The sequence below is a fragment of the Nuphar pumila genome, chromosome 14 (genome assembly GCF_984573655.1).
Source record: "Nuphar pumila chromosome 14, dmNupPumi1.hap1.1, whole genome shotgun sequence".
NCBI lineage: Eukaryota > Viridiplantae > Streptophyta > Magnoliopsida > Nymphaeales > Nymphaeaceae > Nuphar > Nuphar pumila.
This window is the reverse complement of record NC_143262.1, coordinates 18,320,570-18,332,071: the sequence shown is the minus strand read 5'-3', so window position 1 is coordinate 18,332,071 and position 11,502 is coordinate 18,320,570.

The window sequence follows — 11,502 nt, the reverse complement described above, 5'->3', positions numbered from 1 at the left end:
CCACGACCAACTGCGTGATCAGATCTGTCAACAGATCCAGAAAAACAATTTTCATCGCTGACCTGATTAGGTATTTTTCCTTTTACTCATTAGATCTGTTGACAGATCTGGTGGCCTCCACGATCGATCGAGCCTTGATCAGACTCGATCACGCTCCCACGATCACGCTCCCACGATCACGCTCGATCACGCTCCCACGGTCGGTACAGCTCTGATACCATGTAGACGATGGCCTGGACCCTAGAGATAGAGAAGAGAGAAAGAGAGAGAAGAGAGAGAGACGGCTGCAAAGAAAACCTCAGAACTCATACCTTCGATTAGGGCCTCTCTCTATGTTAAATAGAGAGAGGCTTAAAGACCTAATTACAATACAGCCCCATTATAAAGAACTAAAATACAAAAAGCACCTTAATGAAAGATAACTCTACTTAAAACCACCTATTCTCAACACGAATAATGAAGAAATTGAAGATGAAGAAGAAACTATCCCATATATGGATGATTCAAATGAAGATGAGCTATCTAGTCCTAGTGAAGACAATTTTGTTGAAAATATTTGATATTGTTTAAGGCTTATGAAAATTTTGTTGAAAAAAATTTGTGCATAAAAGGTATTTCTAGAACATGTCAATTTGGAGATGGCCCCACATGTATTCAATATGTTTTCATGATTGTAGATATAACTTGTTTTATCTTGCACTATTAGTCTAACTTAATCTTGAGGATGGTGCTTTAATCTTGAAAATGGATAGGTTACACGACAATCATGGCCTTTACTTTTATACAGATTCTGTTTCTCGTATTTTAATGATAATTTTCTAATAAGTTCTGGTTGCAGATGAGATCTTGACAAATTCTCAGAGTAAAATCAGTATTTGACCATATTTTTTTGGCCTATGTGGAAATTGTCCTTGGCAAGCTTTCAACATGTGTTGTTCTTTGGGAACCGAAATATACTTTTATTAGTTAGTTAATTGTTAATTGTTAATCTGTTAATCTTTCACCTATCATATTTGGTTTGTAGCCAGATTTCTCTAGGCTATTCCATTAGATTAATTCACCAACTATCACTAATATTTTCCCCAACTATCACTAATATATGAAATAAGAAGTGAAAATGAGTTATGAATTTTCTACGGAAAATTTGGTATCTGCATAGAAGGTAGCTACAAAGATTGTCTCAAACTAGGCAAACGGGAAGCACCTAGACCACCAAAGAATAAGAACTTATTTGTGAGTTCCATAACTTACGCTGTGGGAGTGATACATCATTTCAATTTCATAAAGTACAAATATTAATACTACTTTCTCAGACGTATGTTGACATTTGCCTTTTGTTGTTTTTTTTGTAATTCTTATATTGCATTTTTACAGGAACCAAACTGCAGTTATGGGTTATGACCACTAGGGAACCATGTTAAGACTTAGGAAGGAGGGATATATTCTACTTTGCCTCTTTTAGCCCATAACACAACCACTTTAATAAAGGACATGCATTATCAAGTCTTGACAAGTGGAATATTAGCTGGGTGATGGTGTGTAAAAAATTGTATCAGTTGCTACCTGTAACCATGGGAGTAACCAATAACACTTTTGAAACTTTTGTATCAGTTGCTACCTGTAACCATGGGAGTAACCAACAACACTTCTGAAACTTTGAGGTGTATGTGATACATAATACTCATGTATGTTACTATCTCTAATCATTGGACTTCTGCAACAATTCTACTGAAACTTGAGGTTCAGTCATCCAACCAGGCCTGCTAAAACTATCCAAACCTAACCTTTCACCTCATTTTGATAGTTCCTTCAGAGGTACTTGGCGCTTGAAACAACTGCAATAAGGAAACCTTATTCATGCAGCAAGCAATGTTCAGTTTAGGCATGCCAACTGCATGTTGCATTTTTGTTTAATAAATACTTCTCATTTACTGTTATTGTATGTAGTGTAGGACCTAAGAGCTATACCTGTATGGATCACCTACGAGATCTGCATCTCAAGCAGGTTCTCTTAAACTGAAAATGCCATTGCTTTCCCTATGGATATGACAATTACTAATGTACATAAAACTATTAGTGATAGTTGGTGATACTCTCAAACAGGGACACTTCACTTATATGAATTGGTGGTTGGTCCTGTATGTACATTATCAGAGGATGAAGATACTAAAATTTTCTTGAAATGTTGAAAGGTAGCTGGCACATCTTTCCTACATATGCTTGTGATCCCTAAGCTGGGTTGTAGTTTGGCCTGCAACAACATGTGTACATGAATTACTTTAGATTTTTGCAATTTGTGTTTGCTAATTGTAGTAATTACGAGTTCACATGCCCTTTTAGATGCTTTTCTTTTAGTGTGCTTACTTGGTTTCTTTTAGAATAAATGCAGTATTATAAATGATGGGACTTATACAAATAATGAGTTTAATGATATGTATTTGGTAACAACATTGAAACATATTCCTCTTTCTTCTTTTAGTCTTCAGGTAAACAAATTTGTGGAGAAAAGTAAGTTGTGATTTCATGTTGCATGTTTCTATCACATGATCTTTTGTCTAATTTGATATTACATGGTCTTTTATCTAATTTGTTTTTTATACAAACTCGTAGCCATTTTCAGTTGATGAAAGCTTTGGTCATTATAGGGCTTGCTTTAATGCTGATATTGAGAACATGATAGATGTGGACATGATGGAATATGTTATGTAACAAACTTTACATTGTGCATTTTTCAATGACATTTAACCCTAATGACTTAACTCCTTCCAAATGGCCAAAGATTATGGCCAGTGATCTCTATGTGTAAGGTTTGATTGAACCCCTGATACAGGACTAAGAGAGAAAATGCATTGTATTTTGGACATTACTTTTGGGTTTATATTTTTGGGCATCACCTGCTTTTCAGTGTCACTACATATGCATGATAGAGGCCGATTGCTCATTACACACTTTCAAATCTGTGACAACTTGAAACAGTAAAGCACAACCTCTCTCTCTCTATCTGTGTGTTACAACTATTATGTATACTCATTTTGTAATTGTATGCATAACTCATTTTCACTTCTTATTTCATTATTTTATTAATATTATAGATTTTATTATTCTGATCATGAAGCTTACGCTTCAACGCCTCGAGGCTTACGCCTCGCTTCATAACATGCTCAACGCCTCGCTTCGCCTCATCGCATTTAACAACTTTGGCTGCCATCACCACATTTTCATCGCGCAGGCTGCTCTTTGAGAACTTCTTCGATGTAAAATTTAAATGGGGAGACTTGAATGCATCTTTCTTCTTACAGGACCTTCGGTCGTCTTGATTCTTGTTTAGTGACTTCTTGTCACTTCGTGATCAGAATTAAGTCTATGGAATATTTTTCCTTCAAAAAAAGAATTTAATCCATGGTTCATGTTTCATGACTACAAATACCATGTTTTTTACATTAGGAATGGAGTATTTACAGCTATACACTTTTTAATCACCGGAAAAATCTACACATACTTTGTAATATCCATGGTTCATGTTTTATGGCAAGAGCAAAAATGTTGCTTTGAGAAAAGCCTTGAAAGGCAAGAAAGAAGCCTTCTGTAGTTTTTTCACTCGGTGGAACAATAATGGCATTTCAAACAAAATTGTGCATCTCCTCAAGCTATTATGTATTGTGTGTTTGTGTTCAGTGTTCAAGAATGTATTGGCACTAGTAAGTCATGTATCATCAGGTATGCGCTCGACGAGAATATCTTGAACCTGGGAGGAACGAAGGATTCTATCTCATAAACTCTTCAATATGCATCGAGTCAAACAATTGCCCATATGCAAATATCAATTATTTTCTGGTGTTTGTCACACTACCACCTAGAAGAAATGCATCTTCTCGTGAAAGAGTCACCGAGGCAGGAAGCAGATTCCTCGTTATGGGGGTGTATGACCCTATTTTCATAGGAAGAGCGAGATTTGCATTTAATGAGTGGGCCACCACCTCTTTCTTGGGGGGGGGGGGCATTTGTTTCAACCTCTTAGAAAGCGGCTTCTTCCTTACGAAAGAGGACCTCTTTCATAGGAGAGCTACAGGCTGAAACAAACACCCTCTTATGTGTTGCCACTAATAAAGGGCCGCATTTGATTCAGGCGTGAGAAAGAGAAACACAAATCTCATGGAATTTGTGTTTGACATGACGATGGTAATTTTCATATGAAACAATTTGTTTTGAGTTTGTTTCGTGTTAGAGGGAAACAAGGTAAAGTGGGACCCACATGCAAAAAGTAACTTTTTTGCATTTATCATGACTTGTTGTAAGAGAGGTGGTTTCATTTTGAATGATAGAGTGAAATAGTTAATGGGTTCCTTCCACATGCAAAAAATGAAAGTAGGCTTTTGCATTTGTGAAAAGATGGTGGGAAGTTTGTTCGGCCGGAGGGGTAGAATGGGAAACATGGAAATGATTTCCTATGAAGTCCACAGTCAAACGATATTTTGGCTTCTCATTAACCACGGGCCCCACCAAATCCCAAGCTTCAGCGGTTTATTTCACCCTCTCGAAAATTGCTCATTTTCATATGAAATAGAGTTGTTTCATATGAAAATATTTCATATGAAAATAGCATGAAACAAACGTCACCCTAAAGGGGAATTGAGAGGGAGGGAGAGAGAGAACGAGAAAGAGATATCTCTTGTTTTTTTTTTATTACTCAGAGAAAGTCGGGCCATGGTAGCAAGTAGATCTTAGATTGACCTTCCAGGGGTAAAACTCCATGGCTATGACCCTCACCCCAGGGCCTATTCTGGGCTTCGGCTTATGCAAGAAGGTAGCATCAACCCGACTGCCCATCTTACAACCAAGGCTTGCTCCAACTAAGCTAACCCTTTCTGGGTGAGAGACTTAAATGCAAGGTTTTATAAAGAGAATTGTGTAAAGAGTTTTCAAGTAATTGTGATGAAGTTCATAGAAATTGATCTTTTTCTCATACTAAATTAACAATATTTAATGCGGGAAAGTAGTTGCTTCCATCATGGTAAGGTCCCCCTTAGTACTAACTCAAAGGGGAGCCTGTTTTAACCAAACCCCCATGGATGTGTTCAGCATGGACAAAATGGTAGGAATCAACCCTTGGTCCTATTTTTTTAGTGTAAAAACTTGAGTTTTTGAGGGTACCTAAGAAAAATTTGACATACACTTTAAAAAATCATGATCTAATGTAGATCACATCTAATGGGTCAGATGTGCCAAAGAAAAAGATTTTTTTTCATCAGGAGTTCCTTACCCATAAGGGTAGCAAAAATTACCCCATTTAGTGTTGTTTGTAAATGCAAGGGATAAAGATCTTAGTAGGATTATATTAGTGTGGATCCCTATTTTTGGAAAGATTTTGAAATGGTTTTTGAAACGGATATTTGAAAATGGATCTGGGTTTTTAGATTTTGAGAGACAAGTGTTATGTTCTTCAAGAATACCAACCTTTCCTCTTTTGATGAGCAAGGATCAGCCAATTCAAGGGTGAAGCATTTTGTCTTACGGTCCTGGTGTGTGATGTAGTGTACCTCAATTTGATTTCTTCAAAAGAAAAGTGAGTTTGATGTTGTGTGGCATCACCAACACTAGAAAAACACGAAGAAACAAAATAATACAGGAATTATAGATAAACATGTCCTAAAATAAATAAAATAAAGTAAGATAAATAAATTAAAAAAAAAACTTACCATGAGCTTAGGTAGCCCTCGTAATGACTCCAACGACTGAGGCGCATGCAGTAGAGCTTTTGCAAGATTAAGACTCTAGGGTTTTGAGTATGGTATAATAAACCCAATGGGACAATAGTTCTAGACCTAGGGGATTGCTAGAGAATTCAACAGGGTGAGGGTGCAGGACTAGGATAATCTCTCACAACAATACTCTCATAGGTAGGCTCTAAACTCTAGATATTAGATGCTAAAAAGGATAAAAAATACCCTTATTTATAGATTTTCTGGTGAATTTTGGACTCTAATTGGTAGTTTCTAGATTCAGATGTCTAGTTTTTTTTTCATTGTGCAATAATCACACTCTTATTAGTTGTTGGATTTCTTAATGAGTAAAAAATATGGTTTTTGGCGGACCAAGATGATAGATTTTGGCTTATGAAAGGTTTATTCATGAAATCCTAGGATTTTTAAAGGTTTTGGTAAGGCTTATCCTCATTTTTGCATGTTCTTGTTCCAAACTAGGAAACTTGGTCTGACGACGTCAAATTGCGTGACGACAAGTAGGGATTTTGGTTTAGGTATAAAGACAATTGAAGGGCCTTTAATGACAATTGAGGTCTCACAATAATTGATCTGAGTCTAACAATAATTGGTTTAATGACAAATAATCTGAGTCTAACGATGATTGACTTGTGAGTCCCTAACTGTGAGTCCTTTTTGGGTGCGATTTGATGCATTGAAAAACTAATATCTTGTACTTTAAATTATCTTTTTAGTAAAAAAAGCACATTCAACCATATTTGGGGTCAAAATCACTTAAAGTGGACCCTACCCGAAAACATATTTTCCAGCTAGACAAATTTGCCTTTTTAGTCATAACTTCGTATTCATGTATCAAAATGACTTGATTTTGGTCACATGTAGAAGCTAAGACTCTCTAGTTTCAACTCTCTTTTAGGAAAAAACCTTGTGGATGTCATTTTGTAAGCCAAAAAATGTTATGAAAGTCGAGATATGTTGGAAATGACTAAGGACAACTGGATTTTGAAATGACCTTAGACTCAAGACAACTAGGTCAAAATGGGGTGTCTACAAATTGCGTCTTTTTGTTATTGACTGTGTGGAGCTCGGTCGTTGACAAACAAGTAGGCACACCAATTTTTCAAAAAGGATAATATTAACTCCAAAATCAAATCTATTTTCAAAAGAGTCTATTTGACAAAAATGAAGAAAAAATGCAAATATGTAGCTTAAGGTATGTGCTTAGCTTAACACAAAGGTCTCTTTATGATGCTCTTTTATATGAGCAGAGAGGTCTGATCTGAATGACATTGAGTCAGAAACTAAGCTAGCACCTTGTTTTACATGGGGGGGGGGGGCCTTAAACTCTATAGATGAGTGAGGGTCTCTCTCAAGCACGGTTAACAAGAGACAAAACAAGTGCTTTGTCGCATAAGATTGCACAAACAACTGATGGTTTTCAAATATGTGAACAATGGATCCGATGAGATTTTAACAAGTAGGGTTTCAAAATAGATCTGGTTTTTTGGTTAAAGGAGATGTGGGATCTTTGCCTATAAGCCGATCGTCTTTCCTTCTCTCCTAAGAAGGGATCAATCTCACCAAGAATTTTGGTTCCCCTTTGATTCAAGCTTTAATGTGCAACACTATGTATCTTATACGCAAAACATATGAAAAAAAGTCAGATTGATGGTATAGAGACACACCAAGACTTGAAAAAGATCAAACATATATAATATACAAACCGCTAGACAAATCCACACTTAATCCAGCAAAACAAGTGAATAAAACAAAGAAAATAAAAAGCGAAAGGCTTAAGGGGCTAGTTTTTGAGGTGTTTGGCAAGTTTCAAGATCCAAAACACTTTCCAAGTGCAAGCCAGGCTCAAAATGGGAGGTTTCTACTAGGGTACCACCTAGTCTGCTTGGGTGACAACCTAGGTTATCATCTGAACATGAGCTATAACACAGGTTGTCATCCAAACAAAATGGGTCAAGAACCAGACTAGATCCAATTCTTGGAACAACAACTGAGCTTATACAAGCACCAACTCAGATTGGATATGATCCAAATCCAAACAACTCAAACGACAACTTGGCTTGGGTGACAACCTGGCTTGGATCTCATCTAAATACAAATAGCAAGGACACCAACTGAGCTAGAACTAATCTAGATCCATTCAAGTCAAACAACTTGGGTTCAAATCCATACTTGGGGCGACAAGTAGGGTCCATATCCAAATAATAAGGGCAAAATTTGGGTCTAGATGAGAATGTATGAACAACAACTGAGTTTGAGCGATAATCGAGAATGGATCTAAATTCAGAATCAGATCCAAGCATGTTAAAAATCTTGCTTTGGCCATAACTTTTTATCTTGATGTCCATTTGAGATGATTTTTGATGTGTTGAAAAGTTTATAATGTACTCTTCAATTCTTTTTTTTTTAAAATAAAAAGCTTGAAAATGTCACTTTTTAGGCTAAAAATTCATTTAAAGTAGATCCAATAGTTTTGGATAAAAGACAGATATATTGAGAAAACAAATATTTTGACAAAAATCTTTAGTATATGATTTGTCAAAATTAGAGAGTCTACATATGATCATCTTTGTTATTGAGTGTGCAAATCTTGATCGATAACAAAGAAGTAGACACACTAATTTTGGAAGACGATAGACAATTTTGAAAAGCTTGGACAACCATGAAATCTTTTCAAAAAGCTTTGTAATAAATGACATAAAATGGTGTGCATTTTGTACCTTTAGCACATTCATAGCTTTAGATGAGGGCCTTTTAGGCTCTATGCCTAATATGAGGAGTCTTTGCCAAACAAGGTCAGATTTATATGACAAAGCCAACATCTTGCCCCACACGAGGGTCTCTTAGGCTCTGTGCTTAATATTTGGAGGTCTTGCCGAACGAGGTCAGACTTAAATGACAAAAGAAGTTCTTGCAAGAGTAGGATTACATGAGAAAGGCAAAAGGATTCTAAAATATATCTTTAAAAAATAACATCGCATACTTGCTAGTTTCAATAAAGATTTTTCTCGTACTCTTTCTGTGGACGTAGGTAGCTTTGCTGAACCATGCAAATTCGGTATCGTATATGCTTGATTACTTTCTTGTTCTTTCATTGCATTATGTGTTTGCACACTTCTCACATCCTCAAACTAGTATCAAAGCAAGACTTGATCTTAGGACTTGTTCACGATGGCAATGAAAGGATCAAACGTAAAGTACAAGATTGAAAAGTTTAATGGTAAGATGAACTTTGAGTTATGGAGAGTGAAAGATCTTTTGACCCAACAAGGGTCGTTTAAATCCCTCTATGGAAAAAGTTAGAATCCCAAGGATATGTCTAATAATTATTGGGATGACATATGTAAAAGAGCAGCTACTGCTATTCAGTTTAATCTTGTGAATGATGTCCTCTATAATGTCATGAATATAGACTTTTCCTCAGACCTATGGTTGAAATTAGTGAGCTTATACATGATCAAATCGTTGACTAATCAACTTTATTTGAAAAAAATTATATATGCTCTTCAAATGGTGGAAGTCTCGAATTTACAAGATCACTTGAATGTCTTTAATTGGATCTTGACTCAGTTGTTGAGTCTTGAAGTAAAGATTGAAGAAGAAGATCGAGATTTGTTACTTTTGACATCTCTTCCTCCATCCTACGATCACATGATGACCACTCTTTTATTCGGGAAGGAGACTCTTGAGTTGGATGAGGTTATTACGGGTTTTTTATCGAATGAGATAAGAAAAAAGCCTAACACTGATCGATCTCAAGGAGAACTTTTGGTAAGAAGTGATTTGGGTAAAAAAAGAGGTAGATCAATGTTACGTTGTCCTGAAAATATAAACCAGTTAAAGTCAAGAGGAAATAGTACTCTTACTTGCTATTACTGCAAAAAAGATGGACACTTGAAGAGGAACTACATGAATCGTAAAGCAGACATCGAGAAGAAAAAATAAGGCAAGTACTCAAAACAGGCAAGTGTAGCAATCAACATAAATAAAGGTGATAGTGCATATCTTCTTTCAGTTTTTGCTGATATAAATCAATTCTCATATCACTGGATTTTGGATTCTGGATGATCATACCATATGTGCCCGCAAAGAGATTGGTATGATACCTATTCAGATTATAATGGTGGTTTTGTTCTTATAAGTAATAATGTTGTGTGTAAGATCACAAGAATATGAACAATAAAAATCAAGATAGTTAATGAGGTGATAAGCACCTTGTCTAAACTTAAGAAAAAATTAATCTCTTTGGGTGCTTTAGATGTAAGTGGTTGCAAGTTTGCAATAATAGATAAAATTCTTAAGGTAATTAAAGGAGCTTTGATAGTCATGAAACGTCAGTAGACAAGGAACTTATACAGGTTGATAGAGAATACAGTTTCAGATGGAGCAACTGTGTCCATCAATAAAGAAACCAATGCAGATTAGACCACTCTTTGGCATATGCAACTAAGTTATGCAAACTAGATTTTTGCAATATTGTATATTGGGAAATCAATGCATGGTGGCTTTCAAAACTGCAAAGCATATGAGCCGTGACATCTTAAACTATGTGCATACAAATGTATAGGGGCCTGCACCGATTAAATCCAATGGTGAAACTGCATATTTTATTACCTTTATAGATGACTACTTAAGGAAAGTTTGGGTCTACTTCATGATGAATAAAGCAGAAGCATTCTTGAAATTTAAGTAGTGAAAGGCATAATTGAAAAGAGTATAAGTCTAATGAGATTATGAAGTTCTGTAAAAAATAAGAGAATCACTCATCACTTTGCCATACTAGAGACACCTCAACAAAATGGTTTGGTGGAAAGGATGAACAAGACTCTTGGAAAGAGCTCACAATATGAGATTGAATGTAGGGTTGGAGAAAAGCTAATGGGTAAAGGTAGTTAACATGACTTGCTTTATTATCAATAGGTCACCATCTAAAGGAATTGATTGCAAGACTTCAAAGGAGATATAAACTGGTAAACCAATTGATTGTTCTATTTTAAAAATCTTTGGATGTTCTGTTTATATTCATGTGTATAATAAATAATGTTTCAAGTTAGATGCTAAATCAAAACCATGCATCTTTCTCGGATATGAGCAGAGGGTAAATGGATATAAGTTATGGGATCCTAATTCTCATAAAATCTTCATAAGTAGGAACATTGTATTTTATGATGAACATTTGGTGAAAGCAAATAAGAAGGATTACATGCAACAAAAAGATAATGAAAAAAAAACTAGCAGTTGAGGTGGAGGTGGATAGGATTGATCCACCAACAAAGAAATATGTGATTTCTTCTCAAGAAGCTCCTAACACAACTCAAGTGCAAGAACAACCCTATAGCTTGGCAAGAGACAAGAAAAAATATCCTATAAAACTCCAGTAACATACGATTTTGAAGATATAATTTTTTTTGCTTTAACTATTGGTGTAGGTGACCAATCATACTATAACGATACTATTAACTTAAATGATAGCAATAAGTGGATGCTAGTTATAACAAAGACATAGAATCACTCTATAAGAATAAATTTTGGGACTTGGTGGAGTTACCCAAAGGCAAGAAAGCTATAAGGTGCAAGTACGTGTTAAAAAAAAAGGTTGCATCAGAAAAAAATGGTGAAAAGGTCAAGGCTGGCAAAGTGATTCTCGTAGAGAGAAGGAATTGATTATAATGAAGTCTTTTCACTAGATATGAAACACATATATTGGTGATGGTTGCCATGCATGATCTTGAGTTAGACCAGCTTGATGTGAAGACTACATTTC